Genomic DNA, 26,686 nt, shown 5'->3' with positions numbered 1-26,686 from the left:
CACACACACGCACCAAGAATGATTCAACAATAGACATCAGAGAAATTCACAAGAATATGTGGGAAGTGCAGAAGTGCTTTGTTATGCCTTCTAAAGACGACAACCCTGGAGGAAGGACACCGGTGTGATCGGGTTTCAAAAGGTAGAAAAAGGAAGCCGAGAAGAGCTCGAAATGACTTTTGCTATATTTCTGCGTTGAAGGGGAAATAATGACAAAAAAGTAACAAAACACAGTCACTCTTCATCCAAAAAAAAAAAAAAAAAGAAGAGCCGGTGGATTGTGTTTGAAAAACTTGAAAGGTGGACAATGATTGTAACACAATGTAATTGAAAAATGTCATTCAATTGGTAATATCTGTTTCCTAAAATTCCTAAAAAATATTCTTGATTTTCTTTTTCTTTTTTTTAATAAACTTAGCTTGCTCCAAACAAAATGAAATAAATGTCTTGCATTGTTTTCCAGTATTTCCTATTTCTCTCTGTGTTGTAAATGTGATGTATGTGTTTGCTGAGCGCTCACACGCCGACTCGCGTGTGGTTTTTCTGCCCATCAGCGCGAGCGCTTTCAGTCACTCAATAACAGCTTTCATTACTTTCGGATGCAAGAAGATACGAAACAAAGTGTTTTTGTCTGCAGTGAGACAAAGACATTTCACTACTACGAGTAACAGAAAGGTTGCGGAGGCAAATTGCTCAACTTACAGATGCCAAAAATGGGTTTCTGCAGGCCATTCCGGCACCAAATTGATCAGGCCTGAATTAAAAGTTGGCTTTTGTGAGTTGTTGTCATAGTTAATCATGGTATAAAAACAACAGAAGGCCCAAAACACAAAGATTAGAGTCTAATATTCCACTGTAGTTGACCTCTGCAGCCCAATTAGCCACCAAATTGATCAGGCCTTCATTAATTGTGCTGAAAGTTGCCAAACGTAATCATGACTCAAATGCTTCGGCCAACATAACAAAACTTCCAAAATACAAAGGTTAGATGCGTGTTCCACCGGGTGCACTTTACAGCTCATTTAGGCAGCTAACAAGTTGGGCTTCAATTGAGTGCACCCTCTGCTGGCTGCTGACACATGTAATTATTGCACACATGCTTTATTTAGGACATAAAAAACTCAACATTCCCCAAAAACAATGCTAACATGAATGTATTTCTATTTCGGTGCAGCGCTGAAGCCCATTTAGGCAGCTAACTGGTCAGGTTTAAATTAAGTGTACCCTCTGCCGGGCACTGCCAGATATAAGTATGGCACAAATTGGTCGAGACGTAGCACCAACATAACAAAACACACACACGTTAGATGCATATTACATTCTGATGTAGCTATGAAGCCCATTTAGGTGACAAACTCGTCGGGCCTGAATTAATTGCACCCTCTTCTGCTCATTACCAATCATGGCAAAAGTGCATTGGAACGTAGCCACGGCAACAAAACTAAGACAATCCACTTCGATGCAACTCTGCTACCTATTTAGGCAGCTAACTGGTGAAACCTCAATTAAGTGTGCCATGGGCTGGTTGCAGCCAAATCCAAGCATGACTCCATACAATTCCCAAAGTACAAAACGTAAAATAGATAATAATACACTGAGGTGTAAGTCTGCAGGCCATTTAGGCAGCAAATCAGTCAGGCCTGAATTAGCTGATTACTGACAAATGTAATTATGACTCCAACGCAGCCAAATATGCATCCGAATACAGTGCGACATAACAGCTCCCAAAAATTGGAGGGGCAATAATAAACTCTGATGTACCTCTGCAGCCCATTTAGGCAGTAAATTGGTCAGGCTAGAATCGAGTGGCTGCTGCCAAATTTAATCATGTTTCCAATGCTTCAAGACATAGGAACAAAATAACAAAACTACCCAAACACAAAAGATTACCGGTAGATGCTGTCAAAGTTATCACACTCTGGTGTACATCTGCAGCCCGTTTAGGCAGAAATTGAATTCAAACTGCTCAAATTAACTGAGGACCAGCGTGTGTGTGAATCCACCACTCAATCCACCCCCCCCCCACCCTTCCACGGTTTTGACACAGGAAACCGTTTCCTGTTTGCAACCATAAGTCGCAGTCACACAACCGCAGCGACGTTCCTGAAAACCAAACAAAAGCTGTTGTGGAGGAAGCCCACAAAAATTCCAGCCCTTAATAATGCTTCTTATCCACATAATTGTACCATCACTGGTTGACTTCATTTCCTTGACTCACAATCAATTAATCGAGAGTTATTTGAAATACTTCTATGGGATGTAAGTACGATAGTGCCTTGACATAAAAGCGACCCGTCCTCCTTTCAAGATACAATATAAGTTGCCATTTGGCCAAATTTTTGCTTTGACTTAAGAGCAAAAATGACTGTAAGGTGGTAGTGAACTCAACACAACCTCACAACAATCAGCAGGTTGGCAAAAAAAAGTCTGGAAGCTGTTTATTGCCACTCCCAGTTGTAGTTGACTGTCAAACTAAACATAAAACAAAGAGAATTGTTGCGTATTTAAAGGTTTATAATGTTAGGGTTAGCTAATAATGCAAAACACCATAACTAGGCTAACGAATAGTACTCGGTGTAGTGACCCTTTAAGCAATGGATATTTGAACACAAATGGAGCAACACATGTGGAAAGGCAAAATAATACTCACGGGCATTTATTCTTTATGTTTTGAAAAAAAAAATATGAATATCATTACACCTTACTGAGTCAGTTGCGCAGATGGCCAAGGCGCACACATCAGAAGATGCAGGACAATGTCCATTGAAATGAAGCAGAAAACGTGGCAAAAACTGTTTACAGTGGACCCCCGCTCTTCCGAGGGAGATCTGGACCAGTTCCAAACCCCAGAAAGCAAAAAATTTGAATAACTGACATGAATTATTATTGCCATTTTTTTTCTAGAAGGGGGCAAACTCCAAGTCGATAAATACTAATATCAGACACAAGATGGACGGACAAACGGACACGCAGACACTAATGAGCGGAGGTGAGCGCCATGTATGTCTTTGTAAAACGACGCATGCGTATGAGCATGTCGAGTCAGTGTGGGAGGTGAAGCAACCGCCAGTAACACTTTTGTTTTCATCTCGCCGTGTGCGTGTGCGTGTTTGCATGTAGGAGCACACCAACAGTCCTCCTACAGTCTGGCACCAAAAAGACAAACTGCACATGCACGCAGCTAAAAGAACATTACCCAGTGGAAAGTAAGTAAGTTTGCTTTGAAACCTGGCCTCCACTAATCGACCCGAGTCTACGGACCTCAGAGCCCTCCGGAATTTATATTCAATTTGCATTTCTTTAACATATTCAGGACCCAAAGCATCCAGTGATTTACAGACCAGTAGCATGATTTTTAAAACTGACTTTACATCTGACTGGGAGCAAGTGAAAAGACTTTACGACTGGAGCAATATGTGCTGATTTCTTTTGTTGTGGTCGGAACCCGAGTCGCAGCTTCCTGAATGAGCTGCAGCTGTTTGATGCTCTTTTGAGGGAGTCCAGTTAGAAGACCATTACAATAATCAAGTCTGCTGGAGATAAAAGCATAGATAAGCTTCTACTGTTTGTTAGGGTTGGAAGTGGAGGTTAGGGGTCTTTGGTTTAACATTAGGATTAAAAATTGGGGTAAATGTTACAGTTAAGATTAGGATCAAGGGTTACAAGGTTGGGAGTTAAAGGTTTGAGTTAACATGCGGATTATGGCTTTTAGAGTTATATATAATATACCTGTAACATTGTTTAGTATTATTGTAAAAATGTGTCTCCTCCCCTCTGGAAAGTTGAGTAAACAATCTCGGGCCGCTGTTGGCTGTTGTAATTTAGTCAAATAAATAAATGGCGAATTAAAATCTGACATTGTTATTGAGCGTATAAACACTTCAAATTTGTAATGCAACAACAACTACACTTGGGGTAGCAGTCTAAGTATTAATACATGTTTTCATTTTAATTAACTTAATCGCATCCAGCGACTGGCTGCTTGGCTGGAGGGGGGGCGGGGGGTGGGGGTCTTGTAGAAGAGACCAGATGTCGAGAGAATGGTGAGGATGTTGAGGGGGTTGAAAAAGCCATTTTTTCGGTTGTGATTCACGACCTTGGGTTTGGCGTCGGCGATGATGCAGTGGATGACGTGCGGGACGGCCCGATGGTGCAGCTGCACCTTCTTCTCGCCAACACTCGCAGACTCTGCCAAGTGTTTTTTTGTTTTTTGTTTTTTTGCGCAGGAAGTGCGACTGCAGCTTTAATTCGGACCATCCCTCATTACTTCATGATGTCCCAGACAACTTCTCTTCACAATCACTTAAGTAAATGAGACAAGCGTTATGTGATGTGACACTCCGGGGTCCCAAATAACTGGATCGTCTTCCACTGAGTGTTGAAAACACAACCGCAATAGGTGAAAATCAGTGATATAGAGAGACCGATTAAAAAAAAAAAAAAAAAAATACCCCTTTTACACAAACTCCCGTTTTCACTTTCTCGTCAAGGAATGGAATCGCATCATACCGTATATCATCCCTTTGAGGAAACAAAAAGAAGATTCTTTCACTGGTACAGTTCTCCAAATAAGATGCGCAGTGTGCTTGTTTCAAGCTGTTGGACTTACAATTGAAGCTTACTGTAAAATTGACCCAAAACTGCTGCTCAACATGTTGTGGCACATAATGGTACTACACTTAGATATGTAACTCTAAATTTGGAGTTGCCTGTATACCGTAAAAAAAAAAAAAAAAAAAGATCTAAAAATACTACATACAACAAACAAGAAACAGTGATACATAATATAGCCTTATAATAACTCTAAATTCACCGGAAATTGGAAACAGCTCAACTAAAGTTGTTTTCAATAGTCAACGAATGATGGACGTAAAAAACATTGCTTCCTCATGGCCTGCCTGCAAGGTCTCAGCTCTCTCCTGTAAACTCCTGCAGGGCACACAACTCTCCCCCCCCCCCCTTTACGACTGATTAATGACTCACATGAAAGCAATATAAAAAAAATAAAAAAAGATGAGTCACGCCATGCTGCTCGGTGCTCGCGGAACTGCACCCGAATTTAATATATTTCTCCTTTGGATTCCAAAAAAAAGTTATAAAATCTCGTGGAAAAGTAACTTACCAGTAAGCACCAGCTAAGGTAGAAGTAATAAATAATTAAGTGTAGTTTATTTGTCTGGGACCGTGTACAGCAAATAATCTCAAGAGAGGAAATGAACCAGATTCTAGCTTCATTTGAGGTCTATGCGGCAACAAAGAAAACGAAGAAAAGCGTAGAAAAATTACAAGATCTTAAGAGAGGCAAACCAATATGCACATATATTATACACACACATAACATTATTGACACATTTACACTAACAAGGTGCATTACTCAAAGTATATGCAAAATGTACCGACATGTATTACATTTCTTACAACTAGTTCCAAACATAAGTGTAGTACTTGCATAGAACTCGCAACTATACCTACAAAAATTGCATTACTTACGCATATGTACTCACATAAAAATGCAACAATCACACAGATTTTCTTACATATAGCTATGTGTAGGTCTACGGTAGATTCATATCTTGGTGGACTTTGTAAAACTACGCACTGTGTTACTGCTACACTAATAGGACAAAGCAATTTTCTCACTATAAATGGAGAAGCAATCATCAGTTGTTGTTATTTTTTTATTCTTAAAAAGAAAGCATTCTCTCAAAGGATATTTAATATTATCCTGTTTGCCCATTCGCATAGCTCACTTATGCTAAATAGCTGGTTTTGGACCTACATTATCATTCATCGTAGAATTCTTGTTGAATGCAGTGTGAAGATGTGCTAAATGCTAATGCTAGCCAGATTTTAGGCTGGGTATTTTCTCAATACAAAAGTAGAAGTAATTTGAAAAGAGTAATAACATTGCCTTGGTTTGAACTTGGTGAGGTGCAATGCGAATGCAAAAAAATCTTTGCTTTCAAATAAAATTTAAAACTATCAGTTTGAATGTGCAGCTTATAAACGACATGAATCTATGCGATATGCTATGCTAAAAGAGCATAGCATGTTTAAAGCAGACATTTTGTTTCATGTAAGAAAAAAAAAAAAACAACAACTGAAAGACAATGTATGAAACACTCCTTGACTAAGTGCAGTTATATTGTGACAGCTTGTGAAAAACAAAACTGAGAGATGTTCTGTGGCTTTCAAACTGTGTTCTACGCACAAAGTCAGGTATGACAACACTATGGCCGTACGCTGACATTCCAATTCTCCAATAAGCCACACTGTTCTTTCTTTTGTTGTCTTATTTTTATGGCAGCTCAAAATTCAAACGGCCCCAAAAGTTTGTAGAATTTGTAAGTGGACCAAAATTTTCAATCACAGACATGTCTGCCTACATTACTCAGGCACGATTAGACTACCATCACACCGAAACAGCAACCACACCCAAAAAGTTTGTAACTGTATTTTGTTTTGTATTGTAAAGCACTTTTTGAGTCATTACTACAGCCCGACCACATTGTGGATTTTTTGTGGAACAAAGCATGTCCATTGCGTAAATCCGCAGTTTATGGCGATGTGTTTACATGGTCTCTTTCTATCGCAGGTTTTCACAAATTGTGGTTTACTCTGGAACGTACCTCGCATGATAAACCAGTGACGGGGGGTGGGGGGGGTCGGGTTGAGGTTCTAGACTGTGAGTCACTGACTACTCTGGAGTCAGATATAACAATAGAACCCAAAATAGAAGATTATCTTATAATTCATCATTTCAGGTCATAATTTTGACCTGAATTGCTTCAATCAATTGCACACTGTTCAACAATGCGACAGCAAGAAAAACAAAAGAATATTTAACCTAAGGTCAAGTTCATTGTTGATGACCTCTCTTTTTAAAAAAGAATGAGCATTTGCTCTTACCTTAATATTTAATGAAAGACCTGATTATAAAATTGTGCCACGTGCCTGGTATCATAACGGCATGTGTGATGTTTCTAACAAACCAATCCGTGCCAAAATCGGTATAGAATTTGACTTGACGTGTGGAGCCAAACACAGTTACCTCAATACAAGTGAACGGAGGAGATCGCCGCGGACTCCCGGTTCAAGATATTAATATTTGACACATACTCATGAATTATATGAGGCAGGCTATTAAACGTCAGCATGCAGTACATGTGATAAAACACGTATGGCTGACATAAAGGTAAACAAGCTTTTTGTCTGCCTTGTCTGAGGGCTTCCGCCAACTCATCGGCAGTTTATGTGCACGTAAACGCTGGACGCAGTCAAAGTGCGATGCCTCTGTTCCCTTCTCGCCCATGTATTTGAACAGAAAATGCGAAAATTGTGCTATTTTATTTATTTTAATGATGAAATCATTGACATTATTACATTGTAAAAGAAAAATGAATGTAAAGAAAGGACCAGATCACTAAAATGGAAACTGACATTGGTTTAAACACTCCTTGACTAAGTGCTGTTATATTGTGACAGCGTGTGAAAAAAAAAAACCGAAAAAATTGGACTTTCCTTTTTTTTCTAGCATATCAGGCTTTTGAGGTACTTTCCTTTTTTGTTTTTAAGTTTGACTTATAAAAGCTTGCGCAATACGGATTTCACCGTGTTGTAATTTATAGCTAGAACTTTTCAGAAAAAAAATTCCACCTGTTGCTAAATCTAACCCTTGATTCATGAATATTTCTAAATATATTGCTACATAAGAGATTATTATTAGTAGTAGTACTATGAAAACCTGATGTGTCAGAGAAAATGAAGACTGAATCAAAATTAATGTACAAAAGTTTACTTGCATCTCTAATCTAAAAAGAATTTTAAAAATGTATTGACCAGCGTAATTTAATGTACCGGTGAGGGTATTTTTTGTTTATTTATTTTTTTAAACATACTTCACATGCAGCGGAGGTGACAGGGAGGCCTTGCTCAGGTGAACACGGCTCACCTGTTTTCTGAGCTCTGAGGGTGTGTGATGTCATTTTCAGTCGACAGAAGTGACAAAATGGCCGCCCACGGAGATGGCTAAAAAGGGGTGGATTTTTGTTACTTAACTCATATTCCACAAACACAATATTCATCAGAATGCTGTGTTTCAACCAGTGGGCCTGCATAGAACATATTCTTTAAAAAATATATGTTTGGGTTGACTTCCGCGTTAAGCTTTGCTGTCATTGTGTTTTATCTCAATCAGATTATGACAGTTTCATTATGAAGGTCTTAAGGCCACTATGGAGAGAAGCGGTTGAAAGTGAGTGGATGATCATTTGCTCCTAACAGTTGGCTTATTCTGAACTATTTCACCCCTCCTCCCCTCTCCCTTCCTCCCACATACATACACCTACACACACACACACTTCTGAAATGATGGCTTCGCCAACGCCCCTCCTGAGAGACTGTTTCAAGATCCCCTTTGAACACTGTTTTGTCCGATTGTAAAAAAAAAACAAAAAAACACACATTTAAGTCAGGTATAGTGTTTCACAGTTTCAAGATTAGCACCATTATCACCATTTCGCGCAATTTAAATCCATTTTAGTACAAACAACATTTATATTTGCATTTTTGGTGTACTTTGGGTCATGTTTGGAATAGGTTCCAAATTTCAGGGTAAGAGAATTCAATTTCTATGTTATTTTTATTGCTGCCAAATATCAAAACGGGTGAAATAAAAAGCTACTTTGCTACTGAGGGTAAAGCCAAACAGAATGTTGAATGTGCCAAACATTTCTTTGTGTCACACATGCACGTCAATGTGAGTGAGTTGGTTCTCCATCGCCACGGCAACCTCACTGTTGTTGCTGATATCAGCTATCTCCCCAATCAAAAGGTCATCGGAAGACAACGCGTGTTAATCTCCAATAGCCGCGCTAAAAATACATACCACAATTCAACAGACGTTGCAGCTGATTTGGACTCTTATGAAACCATAACAAATTCTAATCAACTCATTTAATTAAGAGTACAGACTCCGAAATATACTTCAGTTTAAAAATGTGAATTCAAATGGAATTTTTACTGTCAATTGTATACATTACCCGTTTTGAGACACTTGGAACAACGGAAAAAAACGTTCACTGCACACTTAGACCGTGATACTTTGCGCTGCTGAGCCAATAGGAGTGCGTGACTGGCCAAGCCTATTTGTGAATGCTGTTTTTATTTATTTTAGACAAAAACAGAATACGGTGATGTGTTTATTTCTAATATGAGCTCTTTTTTTTTTTTTTTTTTTTTTTTTACAATATCATGAGCTTTTTTACAGCATCGTGAGCTTTTTATATATGGCCAACTTCCCGGCAATATTGTGATAATTATCGTATCGTGATAATTATCGTATCGTGGCATTTGGATATCGTGACATCCGTAGTATACACATATACCTACATACATACACAATACATAAAGTAATAAGCATTTGTACTTAGTTACTTCCCACCACTGAGTATGGTCAAACATCAGCGAGCTGCGATACAGTCAAGTGACATGTGATAACGTGCGAGAAAACACAGTCTGCATGCCTGCGGGGAGAGTTGCGGTAGGTAAACTTTCGGCGCTGATCATAATCGTTCATTTGCATCGTGTCCCCGACTGACTGCGACGCAGCATCCCTGCCTCATTTCTTTACGGGGTAGACGCAAACGTCAGGCCTGTCTAGTGATAAAAAACATTGTCTGTCTTGTCCCAAGACACAAACATGGAAGTTGGAAGATGGAAATTTTCAGTTCCTCCTGATCATCTTTGATAAACTATCCTGTACAAACATACAGTGAACCCCGTATATTTGCGATTAGGCATTTGTGAATTTGCACATTTTTGGGGAAACCTTTCCTTGATTATTTGATGGAAAATTATTTGCTGCTCATCTTGGGGCTAAGGAACTCTGCCGAAGTGAGGGGAGGAGCTTCATTTAGACATGCCACAGCTTTGTAGATAGTATAGATCAATGACATAACTTTTGGGGTGAGCGTCAGTTAGCAGCAGAATTTCGCTTTTCGCAGCAGGGCTCAGTTTCTTTGCACTGCAAAGGAGGGGCGGAGGGGGGAGGTCATTGTATTGCTTAATCAACTACACGGGGGTCCTCAGGTTGCGACGGTGTTTCATTCTTAATGAGGCAACTTTACCCAAATTTATTCCCAGTTCATATTCAAAGTCTCAAGTATATATTTTGCATTCTTGTCATTTTTATATTTTGTGTCAGTGCCAAGTTACAAGCAATCAAATGTAGAGTGTAAACAAGCTGACATGTTGCCCCATAAATTGTCTCACCATATGGGGTAATTTGGGGATTTTGTTACTTAATAAAACATAAATATTGCTGTTGTCCTTTATGTACTTGAAAGTGAACATTGAAGTCAGGCACAGAAAGTGTTTATCATTGAGCTTGAAAAATTTGTCTGGGATAAACTTTTTTTTTTTCTTTAAATATGTATAATTTAACTTTTTTTCTTTACTTTGGTTGTGCAAAAATGGTTAATTGGCTTATCTTAGCTCACGGTGTGCTATTCTCTTCTCAGACACGACAAGACCCCTGAGACCATATAAAGGACAAAAAAAACCTAGTATTCCACTTTTTAGTTGCGCCCTCTGGTGGTAAAGATAATTGCAATGTGACAACAAGTCACATGAGATTAAAGAAAGTCACCGCCAAAATGTTCCTAACAAGAAAATGTTCTATGCAGTACCATTAGTTTACATGGTATTCTGATTAATATTGCGTTTGTGGGATATGAGTTAATCATTCAAATCTACCCGTTTTTGTCCATATCAGGGGACGGCCATTTTGCCACTTGTTTTTGACTGAAAATGACATCACAGTTGCCCATGGCTCAGGTAACGACCAATCGTGGCTCAGCTTCAGAAAGCAGGTATGATATATATAATGTTTTTTATTATTATTATTTTAAAGGCCATTACGTATCACAACTTTTCATCTGTCAGTGTAAAAATAAAAAGTTCAGTGAACTCAACATTTCAAGGCAACAAATGTCGCTAAAGTTTTCCATCCATCCATCCATTGTCGATACCGCTTATCTTCACAAGGGTCACGGGGCGTGCTGGAGCCCATCCCAGCTGTCTTCGGGCAGTAGGCGGGGGACACCCTGAATTGGTTGCCAGCCAATCGCAGGGCTCGATAAAGTTTTAACTTGGGCAAATCAAGTCAAGATATAAAGATTGCTTATGTGAAAATGAGCTTTCCCACATTTTCAACAAAGAAATAAGCGTTTACAGAACTAAGTGTCCCTTGTATTGTCCCAACAACATAAAGATATAAGTAAAAACAACTCAGTGCATTACTTTGGAGCAAACAAATTGCTTGCTTTGTTGTGCAAACTAACATTATTGCCATACATGTGAAAGTTGTTCCTTAAACTTAAATGACACACAAGATGTTTTTTTTTTTTTTTTACAGTGCGTCCGTCCATTTGTTCATTGATTCCGCATTGATTCCACTCAACCTCTCTTTAAAGGAGCTGAACAGCAAAATTCACATAAGGTGTTTATTGCATGAACATTTCCAAGAATTCATTTGTCATTTGTCTCTCAGTGACAACGTCAGTCTTTGTGGCTGCTAATGAAACAAAGATGAGATACAGTACTGTTTATTTGAACTGTTGGTTTCACGATGCCAAAATATAAACAGCATGATGAAAAGGACTGAATTTTGCTGTTCAGCTCCTTGTTCGAAAGTAACTGAGTAACACTTGCCCTCAGTGCTTTCATGACTCACGTTTTTGGCCATCGTATGATTTGGAACAGTATGGGAAAACGTCCTTTTCCAGTTTCCAGTACAAAAATAATGTACATTTGTCATCAGTAGGAAGTCTGATGGGCGGAGCGATAGCAAAGTGGTTCGCACATGGTGACCAATCCAGGGCTTTGCTCACTTTCTCTCTCACTGATATCGGCTGAAACAGACTGAAAACCAACTGGAGATTTTCCTGAGTGCCGTACTATCTAAAGTTAATAAAAGTCATTAAAACGAAATATCTTATTTTACTAATATAGTGTCCATTGTTCCAATGATTATTGAAGGAAAATGTCTTTTTAACATCAGGAGGCCTCACATGACCGACACTTTTTTATTTTCTGGCGTGACATGTCAATATGTATCCATCCCTCAAGCGAGTTTGCAAATACTTCACTACAGCTTTCTAAGATCAACTTCTTTAAACTTTCCTGCAGGACCTTTTTTATTTTTGTAGTTAAAGCTTACACAGCCCTTCATAGCTAAAATAATAATCAAATGGGACATAATATGGATTTCTACTTCTTTTTTAGCACTTTATAAAATACAATACAATTTTATTTATATAGACTTGACATGTTTAAAATCTTGTGGGGGTTTTTTTGGGCGGGGGGGGGGCAACAGTAATTTAAGTTAGAACATTTTATGGCAACAATGTTAGTTAGCAGAACAAAGCAATCAAGTTGTTTGCTCCAAAAAAATCAATTTGCTGAGTTGTTTTTAACGTATATCTTTCTGTTGGGGGACAATATACAAGTGACAATTAGGTCAACTCTTATTTCTTTGTTGAAAATGCGGGAAAACCAATTTTCACATTAGCAAAACTTAAAATAGTTTGTTGAATTGCCCAACTTAACATTTTTATCTAATTTTGTTGCCTTGGAATTTTGAGTTGCACACAACTTTCTTTTTTTTTTTTTTAAACATACAGGGAGCCCTAAATGTTAAGCTAAGTCATTCGTGTCAATCACAGGTGACAATAAAACAGAATGTCAACTCTCAGGTCTTTTGGGGTCTTGTAAAAAAAATACCGTCAGTTTAAAATATGGTAAGACTGTTTCCTTTGATGCCTTTTCTGTTCAGAGCAGGTGTCCTTCCCTTTTCTCGGTGAACGTTTTTTGGGCCTCTCCAACGCCACATTCAGTGACAATAATGTCTCAAGTGTAACCTACTGGGGTGGGATATGAGTCAGAATAAACTTTCCCAAATGTGTGATGAGACGCAAGGTCACTGAAAATACACAATTTAGCCAAATAGGGCACTGAAAGTGAAAACTGGAATATGCCTGTAATACTGAGGGAAATATTTATACAGTACGGAGGAATTTACATCATGTTAGAAACATAGAGACAGAAATGAATATGATGATCATGATACGGTGTTTTTGTGACTGACTTCAACTGAAAGGTGAATATTAAAACACACACTTCAAAAAGCTCTCATCATATTCATAATTGGATATGACAAAGCTTTCACAAGCTCCAATGTCATATTGCGTATATGCACGCATATAAAAAGAGAGTCAGATATTTCAGTAAAAGGTCAATGCACTTTTTAACCCGTATCACTTTGAATAAGACTTATTTTTTTAAAGGGGTTGTTGGAAGGACAACACGTATTGTTTGTGAGTAAGAAAATGAAAAACAAAATGTCAAACCTTTTCCGTCCCATCACACAGGAAGTTTATAAGACTGCATGTGACATTTTCGTCACCATTTTAATGATTAACGTCTCTTATATATAAGCTATAAACATGCGGGGGCCCGTCCTTGATGTTAATTTTATAGTAATAATAACAATAATAAATAAGTTAGAAAAAAGAAGAGGAAAAGGAAGAAGCAGCTCAGCCTCCGAGAAGATTTTTACATTCCTGGATAGATGGAAGGGTGGATGGGTGTTTTAAATATATATAACGTCTTCGGCCGTAATTCTCCAACATTTCTACCTTGATCTGGTTAATTAATATATTTTTTATGGGACAAATAACTAACGCGAAATATGCAGAGTTTTTTAAGGGCTCGCTGTAAATGGCACAAGGGAGAACATATATTTTTTGTAATTTGTTACATTTCTATTGCGTTTTTTTTTTTCGTTCGTCATTTATTAACATTTATTTCGCTTTTTTTTTTTTTAAATACTTGTAAAAGTTGCGCGATTTATGCGCATCAAACGCACGTGTGAGGTGCGCATTATTGCCTAATTGAAACACGCTTATAAATGTTTATAAACAGAAATGCGCATTTCGACCCTCATAAACATTTACGGTTATTCCATTTAAAAAACGCCCAATGTATTTAGTAAAGAGCGCGCGGTGTTAAACTGTATTTTGAACATTTGTTTTTCACGTGTTCTTTTCGTGAGTTATTTTCCTCCTTTTAACGGCAAGCAGGCTCAATATTTTGTCCGTCGAAAGGCCGTCAGGAATAACCACAAATCATACTGGATTTTCCTTTCTTTACCATGCATTCGTTTAACGTTTAAAATCACTTTAACAAAACAGCCGTGTTGTTGTTTGGTTTTATTAACGGACGACCCCACGTTTGACTCGTTCGAGAGGGGAAAACAAGCTAAATGAAATGAAAAAAAAATAGACTGTTAATATTTACTCCAAACAGGAAAAATAAGGGCAAAAGTGCTGATTTAAAAATCGCATTGCACTCATTTAAAGCGTTTTTTTTTAAATAAAGAAATACTGTAACAAACGACGAATTAACGCCCATACGTTAAAGACGTAAATATTAAAAGTAAGGGGGAAAAGCATCCTTGGTCTATTAACTTATCCTAGTCGGAATATGATGATCATGGTGGTGTATTATTATCATTATATTCTTTTTTATTCTTATTTTTTTTCCCTCTGCATGCTGACTTAAACCGAAAGGTGAATATTAAAGAACACATCTCAAACAGCATATGACTTGCATATTCATAAATTGTATTTGAAGAGACATTCACAAGTTCAATTAATGCATTTAAAAAGAGTCGTTTTAAAATATTGAGTACAAAGTCAATATTAACGTACTCTTTACCCCATAAATAACATTTTGAATATTACACTTACTTACTTCAAAACCCCATAATTTACAGATTGAGCAGGTTGCTGCTATTCTATTGTTTTTGTGTGCGTGTGTGACCAATTAGAGAGGGAGACGCAAGTTAAAAAAAAAAAGACTGTTAATATTTACACTAAATACGGAAAATAACATCAAACACGTTGATTAATATAGAAATAACTTACTATCAAACTGTAAAACACGACGAATAAAGCTCGTTAAAGGCGTAAATATTAAAAAGAAGAGAAAATGAGCCTTAATCTAACATCTAAAAAATAGATTGAATCAAATAAGAATCAAATAAGTCAAAACAGTGGTTGGATATTATAAATGCTGTAGAAATAATACAAGTTATATTTTAATATATAAAGCGGATCAGATAATGGATGGATGTGGGAGGGATAACAGCGACACTGAGTGTCACTGGTACATTTTCAAAGTTGAAAATGTACCAGTGACACTCAGTTGAAAATGTAGGGACGAGTCGCCATCTCGTGGAGTAAAGAGGAACTGCTACTACGACAACAGCGCACGCAGAGTACCATGACGTCACATTACTGGCAGCATCTGCGGTGAATTTGAGTCTGTTCCACTAGACATGATGCTGCACCCAACCTGCGGTTAAACAAGCTTCGACTGACTTCGCTGTCGTCTTCTTCTCACTTGTTGTGAATATGATTGTTATTATTATTATGATGATGATGATGACATTTCTCATGCTTGCATAATCGGCATTGCAGCAATCGCAATCTCAATCAGAATCTTGAGAAGGAATTTGTCTCCGGTAGCTGGTGTCACTGTCATACCTTTGCCAAAAAGAGATTTTTGTAGAAACGAAATATTCATGTAGGACATATATTCAAATGTAGAAAGTACAGGGAGCAATGTATCACTAGCATTAGCAATAGAAAATTAAATGTTATACACATTATGGTTAAGTAGGTTTTTGTTTAAAAATAAATAAATAAAACAGAAGAGAAAAACATTTGTTCATAGCGGTGTTGCGTTACTCTGAGACAGGAGCGTGCAAAGGGGTGGGCATCCACAGCCCCTCTCACCCCCAAAGGAGCTGGAGTGAGAGAAAAGGGAATGCAAGAGAGCATTGCTAGTCAGAAAATACACAGTGCTAAGGTTAAAAAATGAGCATACAAGAAAACAATGTAAAAACTCGACACATTCAAAAGCTAATGGATCGTTTGAGTGTCAAATACAAACTTAGAATACGTACTTCAATCTGTGACCACTTGAAATAATTGGTTTGAATCAACGAAAGAAATTACTTTACAAGAAGTTACATTTTTCTTGAGTCAAAGCTTGAATATTAGATGTGACAGATTACTTCGATTTTTTTCATTCATCAATGTGTCATTTTTTTTTCCAGTGGACTGCAACAGGTGGTGTTCTGCTGGTATTTTTTTTTTTACAGTGTGCTTTTTCACTCTGAGTATGTGATGTTCAGTTTAATGTATTTTTTAAATTAGTAAATAATTTTACACATAATAATAAATAAAGTCACCAAAAAAAAAATAATCAGGAACCACTTTAAGGAAGTTGAGCCTAAAATGCGTCTGGATAAAGAGCAAAAATGTAATTTTCATAACCAAGACTTGGTCTGTGCTGCTTTTTTGGTGAGCATCATAGTCCAAATGGACTGAAAAAAGAGCTCTTTAAAGTCAGAGTAGAAATGAGAGCATCCACAAACTGAGAAAATCTAATTTATTACCAGTTTTTGTTTTCTCCTAAAAGGAAAAAAGGCATCAATTTGGGGTCAATTTTTTACTTGTTGCAGGTGATCAATTAAATAGTCAATTAACCAAGTTGAAGGGAGCAAAAATATATGCATGTATTTTTTTTCATTGTGTTGATCAAAACTGACATTATGACTTTTGTTTATAGTTCTTAATGAAAATTGAAATTTCGCATCTTTAATCTCACGAGTTATTCACCATGTTTGTTTTTCCTTGCCTGTGGTTTCATTGCGAAGCTTAGTAAAACTATTTTAAATACCATTTGCCTTGTGGCTGAATAAAGTATCAAAAATCATTTTTCTTGACTTGCCGCTGCAACAAGTGCATGCAGGAAGCAGAGAAATGAGACGAAAAGAGCATGCGAGAGAAAATATGAGTGACTTAGTCATCTGACAACAGCACACTCATAAGTGCGTGAGTGTTTGTGTGCATGTGTGAGTAAAAAGAAAAGGTACAACACAACACACATGCCCACGCAAACTTTTAATCTACGTCATTTAGTCTCTTCAGGGTATTAATTATTTGACTACTTCTTGATCTTGAATTTCGACTCTTGAAGTTTAGGTCCAGGAGCACATAAGTACTTCAACAAAAATGATTTCCAATAAGGTTGACTTTTTAATGTGATTTTATTTTTAAATATTGTAATGTATTTAAAACACACACACGCATGCACACACAAAATTGGAGCAATTATAGCACGTAATATTTGGCATTTGGTCGCCATTGCTATGTAATCAACATACAATACTGGCAATGCAAAAAAAACAGTAAAGTGTTGTAAATACTAATTAATTTAAACATTTAAATTATTATTTGAATAGCTTAAAATACTGAAGAATATTTAATACACAATGCATCATTACTAATAAAATAATTTCAAATGATCATTTAAATAACTATCTTAAAACATATTTAAATACCTATTATGCAGAATCCAGTCATAAAAAAAAAGATTTCTGTTTGTTGTATAAATGCACATTAAACATGTTAAATAATAGAGAAAAAGTTATTTGAATTTTTTCTTTTATCGCATCAATATGAAATACATTGTGACTCCATTTTGCACTTTAAAATTTTTTTTTAAATTTTTTATTCAGTAGTAGTTGAGGTCAACTTGTCATTGTGGTGACGCCTCCAGTGCAGAAAGAGGCTTTCAAGTGATGTCATGAGTATTTTGTCAAGTGTGGGAGTGCGGGTGTGTTTGCTGCTCAAACTACCCGGCAAAATAGAGGCCACTGAGTCATCTGTGTCATGGCGCTCCCACACGCCTCCACCCACGTTTTTTTTTGTCTCTCCCTCCCTCTCTCTCTCACTCTCTCACTCTCTCACTCTCTCTCTGGGAGGTGGTGCAAAACCAGCAGCACCACCTCATCCGGACCCGCACAAAAAACATGTAGGTTATTTAGTGTAAAGGGCGGAGTATGTGTGCATGTGTCTGTACACATGTATATACAACCCCAATTTTCCCAATGTATTTTGATGGCCGTCAATTATTTTTCACCACTCGCAGGCCAGCACATACAGTATTTTGCCCATATTTAAAATGATATTTTGTCATACATCTGGTTAGGAAGTGTGTGTGGTCCGCCTCTACGTATGTGCCCCCCCCCCCCCCCCCCAGAAGCGCTGATGAAAAAAATTGTGGCCCTGTCAATCATTTAAGTTGCTATGTTATCCGGCTCATCCAGCATTGATATTTTTGTAATATTCTTTTAATCAATTTTACCATTTTTCCCTGAAATTGGTAAATTTGTTAGGTTGTTTTTTTTCAACAAGTGTACAGTTGTTCCTATATTTTATACATGTTGGAAATAACAAAAAAAATAATGTATTAATTTGTTTTCATCAATTTATTTCATCACTACCATATCAAATCAATAAGGTAAGCACATCTGCTGTGTTAGCACAGTTTAGCGTTAACTTCTGATTTTTAAATTAAAAAAATAATTCAGATTAAAAAATCATGTTTAAAAAAAATGGTTAGATTTATCAACAGTATATTTTGGGGTAAAATGGTCACTAAAAGGGGTTGGAAAAATTGTGAAGATGGCAACATTGTGTAGCACCCACTCTGTCACAACGGCCTAGCTCCTCGCCTGGTTGTCATGGTAGCAAACACCTTGGTATTCCATTGATTGATATTCGACTCTTTGACAGAAGAATGTCACACACACCTGGGAACTGTTTTAAACTGAAGCCTATCTCAGCGGACTTTGCACATAAAAGACAAATGAGCATGCTAACTGCCATTAGCCCATATATGGCGTTACGCATTATGTTAGCATTAAGCTTGTACAATTTCAAGTACACAACAACTAGAAAGAGGAGACATCCCTCTGTCAATGCGCATCAACCAGAAGCTTTGATGACTCACCAATCACGTGACCTCATCCCCAAAACACAGCGTCACCTTTTCGGAGCGTCCCTTTCGGAATCACGCTAGCACCAAAATGCAACAGCCTTGCCAAATTGAGCCATGACGGACCACCTAACCACCTCCGGATGTCATTCCACAACAAAGTTCGGACAAAAGTAGATTTTCGGATGATTTTCACTCACCGTTTGCGCCTCTTCATCTTTTTCTCTTCTTCTTCTTGAGCGGAGGTGCCTCACTTTAAGCCTGAGCGAGTCGGAAAGAAAAAGAAGAGACTTGAAGGAATGTTTTAATCACTCCAAGGGAGGCGAGTCATCTTCCCACGCACACATAGCATCACCATCGCACACACACACACACACACACACACACATGATGAGTCTCCCAGAGGCTTGGAGGGCAGACGGGGGGATGAGATCATGGCTACAACGGAGGAAAGAAGGCAAAGAATGGAGAGAACCTGAAGATGAGAGGAGGAGGAAAGATTGAAGCGAACAAGCAGCGCGGTTCGATTTGAGTCATCTCCAACTTCCTCAGACACACAACCCCCCTCACCCGCTTTCGACTTATGACTTCTGAGGTTGTGTGCTTGTTCATGTGTCATGAGAAAGAAAAGGGGAAAAAAAAAAGTGTGATCCAATGCGAAAAGAGGAAACAAACAGCTTTCTTTTTCCCAGGGATCCCAGGAGACGGGGACTTTTTTTGTCCATCTCTGGGGATGAAATGGAGGTTTCGGTTCACATGCTATACAGTGGGAACGCAATGCGTGCTGGGAAGATGACTCTTTGCATTACTTAACACCTTAGAAATGGAAATTATTTACAGGGTTCTAGTCCAGGGATGCCCAAAGTCCAAGGGGTCATTTGCGGCCCGCTGCAAATTTTGTATTGACCCGTTGCATCACACTAGCAGACGTTAACACAGTCATGTGGTCAAAAATGTCTCACCGATGGCAATATCTCGAAAGTCGAGTTACTGTATTTTAGTTCCATCTTCCGAATGCTGTCTGTTTGTTTCAAAACATTTTCTGTGCAGTCTGAAAGTGTGTGAATGTCACGAGTCAGGCTCGGGAGGATCTGACTCACCTCCTCCACAGTCTAAACACTTTTAGTCTCCAGGTTACATGGAGATGGGGCCTTTGTGTTTCCAATTAGACCACACACATAAATCACTTGGCACTGTTGTCCAGCATCTGTGTGGACTTTTGTCATATCTCTATGTGTGTGTATGTGCGTGTGGTCTAATGGAATGAAATGTGCGTGTGCGCGTGTGTGTGTGAGTGATAGAGTAGCCATGTGTGTTTTCTGATTTCGACCACCAAGGGTGATGCTCAAAGTTGGGAAAAGTCTGTCAATTCAGTGAGTCAAACATTGACTCATTTCATATAAATATCAACCACATAACTTTGTCTTAATGTCTGCTAGCCTAATGCTAACCCATAATGGGAAACACCATAGACATGCTAACAAACAGCGTCTATATGACAGCGTTATAATGGATATTTCATCACCGACGGTGCATCAACACAGGTAGACAGACAATAGAACAATACTCAAAAGTATATATTCTTGGTCCTCTGCAATGAGTGAATAATATTACTGTGGCTTGCTGAGTCACTTGCAGTAGTTGTGAAATTCTTTTCGTTTGTGTCTGCATGACTATATTATTCTGCCATCCGGAGGCCAAGGAAGGCACACAAGAAGGAGCCACAATGAATTAATCATGATGCACAAACTGCTTAATTCTTTACATTCTATTCATGTTATTACTAGATGTTTTTATAAAGCAAAATATTATAGAGTGTGATTTTCCTAATTAAAAAAAACTAAACACTTTGTGTGTGTTGTTGTGGTATTGATACGGAGTAATGAGTAAGTAATTGACATTTGTGGCAGTAGTTTAGTAGTGGTAAATGGTGATAACTCAAATCACCCATACACGGACCCTGAACTACCACTAGAAGGTGGTAGTGATAAATGGTAAAAATATGCCAGAAATAATGAAGAGCATACTAAACTTGTTCAAAAATAACCTGTGGTGACAGTGAACGCACTACTGACACATATATAGCCCGAACGTCCTCGGAGACAAAAATACATGACTTCAACTTTGCTTTTACCTCACCTCATTCTCGAAAAATATTTTGTTATCATGAATTAAACAACAACAATTGATAGGTATCGCTCATACAAGTGCCATTATTCGGATGGATGGATATTAATTACCATCGGCGGAAATTTGTTTTTAAATATGTAGTTTCGCATTTGTACAGCAGGTGGCGGCAGAGCAAACATGCAACGTGAGGCTGGTTAAAGGACGTCATCTTCCTACTTTGCCGCTGAGTGGCGATATAGGACAGCTTTTAAAGTGGTATGTGATTACCATATACTGGATTTGAATCGTTTGTACTGTATACTGTATGGATTTGAATAAGGAAATCAGACTGCAAGATTCAAATTTCAACGCAGACATACATATTGTTGCATTCATATAAAGACAATAACCACCCGTGTAAAGTAGGGGTCAGCAACTCCGGTCCTCGAGGTCCCTTCTCCTGCAGGTTTTAGATGACCCCCTCCTCCAACACACCTGATTCAAACGATCAGGATCGTTTATCGGGCTTCTGCAGAGCTTGCAGAGGAGCTGATCATTTGAATCAGGTGTGTTGGAGGAGGGAATTGGGAAACGTCTAAAACATGCAGGACAGGGGCCATCGAGGGGCGGAGTTGGTGAAAGCAGACTGCTGTATTTCATCACTGCTCTGAATAATGTTCAGGGAAATTAAAAAATAACTTGGAATTGCATTAAAAAAGTTAAAACAAATGCAAGTTCGAATAACAGGGGACATTTTAACAGAAACTCAAGTAATTGCTGGCACTTTTAACCAATATTTTATTGGCTCTGTCACAGACATCTCAAAAAATGTTGTAATTCCAAAGAAAGAATATCCTGCAACAAAGATTTCCAATAACAAACATTACAGAGTCAAAAGTTGTGAGTATAATTAAACCCCTCAAACCATATAAGGCTAAGGAAGTCTTTGGAATGGATACAAATATGTTGAAGTACAGCGTTAGCCACTCCCATTGTCTGCAGCATTAATCACTCAATTTCAATTATCGGGAATCACTTTCCCAAGGCTTGTAAATCTGCTGTGAATACCCCGTTTTTAAATCTGGTGACTCAGGTTCCTTGAACAACAACCGTCCAATAAGTATCCTACCAGCCATTTCCAAAATGGCAGAAAAATTGGTGGCAGAGCAGATTGTCCAGCACCTTAACAACAGCTCATCCTCACTCCATGTAATGCAGTTTGGTTTCAGACCTAAACATTCAACTTAAACTGCCACATGCCTTTTCATTGAGAAAATAAAATCTTCTCTTGACAAGGGAGAAGTTGTAGGGGCAGTATTTTTGGACCTCCGAAAAGCCTTTGATACAGTAAACCACAACCGTTCTCCTTCTCTTGTGACGCTATGAGCTGGATCCAATCATATTTGTGTGATCGAACACAATCTGTAGCAATGAACAACTGCATTTCTGAGTCTCTTCAAATAACTACTGGGGTTCCACAGGGTTCGGTGGTAGGCCCCCTTTTATTTAGCCTTTATATCATTGATTTGCCTACCATTTGTTCTGATGTTGATTGCTTAATGTATGCCGATGACACTCTTTTATTTTTCATGGTCATTCCAAAGGCATTGTTGCAACCAGATTAACCAAAGTAATGGCTCGTGTTGCAACACGGTTGCACGAGTGCTGCCTGCAACTAAATGTGCCAAAAACTGTGAGTATGTACTTTAGTCAAACCAGCAGAGCTTCTCATCATCCTGAAATAATTGTTGCAGGTCAATCATTGCAGATTGTGACTCAATATAAATATCTTATCCTTGTGATTGATTCAAAATGTTCCTTTAAATTTCATATCGACAAAGTACGTAAAAATGAATCTTGCAACTTTTTGGTCGATCCGTATTGAAATGTCAACTAACGCGGCAAACAGTTTCTTGCATTCAATGATTTATCAGTCAATTAAATTATTGTATAACAAGTTGGTCGCAGGCTACTCAGAGTGTAAAAAGATCATTGGAAGCACTGTAGTTGGATGAACATAAAAAACATTGCTGGAAAAAAAAAAAATCTTCGATGTAACCTATGCGTTTGTTCAAATATTTAATTTTAGAGCAAAGAGATCACTTTTGAAACATGATATGAGCATGTGTGCTGAATGCAAATATCGAGCATGGCCTTCAGCATAATACGTCCTTGCCAGTGCAGCTCTCTCAATGCATTTCAATGTTTGACACGCGATAAAAGTGCGATGATGTGTTACGGGCGAAAATTGCACATCCATAAGATTGTATCATTGAAATTGTGAAATGCAATTGACTCATCACCGCCTCAGTAAAAATCAAGATGTTGACGATTAGGAAGTTACTGCAAGAATGTGCTTGATGCAGAAGTGCTTATTTGATATCGTTATTTTCACAGTTTATTTGTTTTTCTTAAAACTATGTGTACATGCAAATTCCTGCTTAAATCCGACACGGTGAAATGCCTTAAAGTCGTTTCGGTACCTTAAACGTCAACATCCTGTTCATTTGAATGAGCAAATTTAGCATTGTCAGTGCTAAATGATTCATGCTATTACCAAAGCAGCCAGAAGATAAAGGGAACGTTTTTCAAAAGTCCTACCAATTGTTGAAGAAAATAATTTTGTTCAACTTTATGAGACATCCTAATTCATCACTAATCGGATCCGCGAGATTTGCAAGTGCACATTCGTTGAAGTAATGAACCGCCACTTCATTCATTTGAACCACGTATCGAACTTCAAAAGTTACACGTCCAAAATTTTTAACTATCGTTTCTCACTGTCCTCAATTTCTGCCTAGCTACTGCTGACGAGGAAAACAATGGTGACTAGGGTCAAATCATTTGGTACACAGTATAGGAACAAACACTACGCCTCGGTGTCAGCTGCACGCCGACATGAAGAGGAAGTTTGAGCCCGCCAGGTCGCACAACCAGGAAACTGCTGTCACACAATGACGCGCATGTACAAACACACACAATAAGATGTCAAAGAACAATACTGTTCAAATAAAGCCTGTCTAAATAAAACACACAAACACACCCAGTAATTGTCCATGTATCTATGACACGCACACACACACGCACACACACACATCCGGTTAGTGTGCGTTTTAGTCACATGAATGGAGCAAAGTGGGACAGGGAAAGCCCACGTGACGCTTCGTGTCATTTCGAAAGTCCCACCATGCTTACCTTTTGCAGTCCTATGGAGGATGATGAGTGAACTCATCACTCAGAAATGTGAACGCCACACCAAGATGGCATGAATGAATCAAATATTCGTCAATTTAGTCTTCAATAACAAAAATGTGTTTGGAACTTGATCTTTGTCTGCAATCAACATCCACTGCTCCATGGCTGGTTTGTTCACAGAATAGAAGATTTTTGTCCCCCGCCCAGGCTCTGTCACAATAATACATGCATCCCGCTTTGCTTAAGTGCAGGATCCATCAAAGCTCATCTAACTTGTGGATAAAGTTCCTGCTAGGCCATGGGAGGCTGATATCATCGCATTCCTTTGGTGTTTTGACATGTAAAACTACCCTGATGGCCGTGACATGAATCTTGATCGGAGGTTATCAAATGCCACGTTGTCCCCTAGTTGGATAAAAGTTGTACCAAGCAAAGAAAAAAAAAAAGAAACATTTGAAAACATCTTTTGAATAGACCAAAAAAAAAAGTGACTTTCAGGCCATATTTTTAGAATAATTTTAAGGAAAGTTGTAGTTACAATTCAAAGTCAGACTGAACACCAAAACACAAAATAAGACACAAAAATGAACATTTTAGCGAGGACAAACATGAATGTCTAAAAACACTTAAAAAAAAAATTATTAGACCAGGGTGAGCAAATTATGTTGTTGCACTGATTGATGTTTAACCCCCCAAATCAGGTTACTTAAAATGTTAATTCATTAATTGGAAATATGACTGGAGTTTGGGGGAAGATAAAAAGATGTTCATATTTAATCATTATAATAAAAATAATTTGAAAACGCCAATTAAATTACAATACATATTTATTATAAATATAAACTACTTTACAACACTTGTATCTGACTTTTTTTGCTTCATCTATGTGACCCTTGAATAAAAAAGCTTGCCCACCCTTGTATTATTTAAATAATGCCAACTAAAATGGTTAATTTATTTTGACTAGCAGCGATCCATACAAACTTCAGCTGAAAATCGGTTCAGATCTGGCCAATCAGGTGTCATCTCTTTCATGATGTAAAGTTACTTTTCTTAAAACGTAAATTGACTTGTATCTTACACCTACAGTTTTTGTCAGTTAGTCTCTTCGGTTGCTCGTTTGTTGCTGTGTTTTGCAACACACCTCAAACAAATTACTACTAAAGTTTTTCAACGGGATGATACACTTTCCGACAACGCTTGAACGTACCACTACGATTTCCTGGTCTTGAAGCGTTTTCAAACTTCTAAATTGACGCTGACGTTCTGCTTTAATTACGCGTATCCTGTAAGTGATGTCACCAAACCTTCCCAGTGGGCGTTTATATGAGGGTGGTAATAAGTAAGTACTGGACACACACACACAAAAAAAAAAATCCCGGAATGTCACAAGATTCCACGCGGCACACGCAGTGACGTCACTCCCAGCACAGAGAATGGAGGGGAGCAGATCAGCTGTGCTGGCTTTATGTTCCATCCTGAAATGTTAGATTCAATGAATTGAAAGTTTCGAGCAGAGAAAAAGGGAAGAGGAAGGTTGTGCTGTTTCACACACACACAGCCTTTCCGATCGTATCACACCCACCCACGCACACACACACACACTATCACACCCACTTGCTTTGAATTAATTTCAAAAGTGAACTTACCCAACATCAGCAGAAGTTGTGGACCCTAAACGTTCTTTATTTTACATTATTTTTAAAACGCCACATGCACATACGTATTTACTTTCAACTTGAAAACAGAGATTTTTTTTAACACGCCATATACGTCAAAATAAACCGCGCCTAAACGACTTTTGGGTAATTTTTCTGCCTGCAGAAAGTCTTGCACCAAACGTCCCACAGCCAGCTGCCATTCACAGTAACTCAGCTGCAGGATTCGCCGAATGCGAGTATCAACTTCTGGCACACGCCCACAATTGTCCTCCACCCACCATGAATGGAGATGTCATTCATTGGACACTGTACAATCACGTGACTTGACCGGCTTTGGTGCCACTTTTACTATTATTTAAATGTACTGTTTTTTCCCCTTTTTTAAATAAAGTACATATATTTAAATAAATAGTTTAGCACCACAAGCATCACATCATCAAATTAAAATAAAAAAGTAATTGACTGAGAACAAGGGATTAATTTTTTTTTTTTTTTTTAATTTAACTGGCAAAAATTGCCATATTTACTGGTCACTCGTTACTAGGCAGAGGCCATAGGGCTGAATGAAAAACCAAAAGATTCACGTTTCAAAAACAAAGCGCAAAACAAAAACATCATGTATTGATGCACACTCACTTCTTGTGATGTTAGCTTTCAGCATGCATTTCAGTTGTCTCAACGACCGACAAAGTCTTCACTCCCGTCGATTTTTCTTGCGATCCAAAATTGTCAATTCCGAAATTACCGGAGAGTTGGTAAGTGAAAGTCAGATCACCTGTTTTCTGAAGCTGAGCCATGATTGGTCGTTT

General features: G+C 38.1%; 1 long non-coding RNA gene across 2 annotated transcripts in view; it reads right to left on the bottom strand.

Moving 5' to 3' along the window:
* LOC147139965 (uncharacterized) overlaps positions 1-26,108 on the bottom strand; it is a 57,034-nt gene extending 30,926 nt beyond the window's left edge. Inside the window, exons 1-3 of one of the 2 annotated variants that reach the window (XR_015088755.1) lie at positions 25,866-26,108; positions 25,427-25,694; positions 19,113-19,173 (exon numbers count right to left, since the gene is read on the bottom strand). This is a non-coding gene — a long non-coding RNA (uncharacterized LOC147139965). The remainder of the gene's footprint in view (positions 1-19,112; positions 19,174-25,426; positions 25,695-25,865) is intronic. The other variant, XR_015088754.1, reaches the window with a different exon arrangement.
* Positions 26,109-26,686: the final 578 nt, after the last annotated feature.

Source organism: Filicampus tigris, chromosome 11, assembly GCF_054856515.1.
Source record: "Filicampus tigris isolate MCC_2025a chromosome 11, RoL_Ftig_1.0, whole genome shotgun sequence".
Lineage (NCBI taxonomy): Eukaryota > Metazoa > Chordata > Actinopteri > Syngnathiformes > Syngnathidae > Filicampus > Filicampus tigris.
Note: the sequence above shows the minus strand (reverse complement) of the source record. Positions and strands in the feature narration are given on the sequence as shown.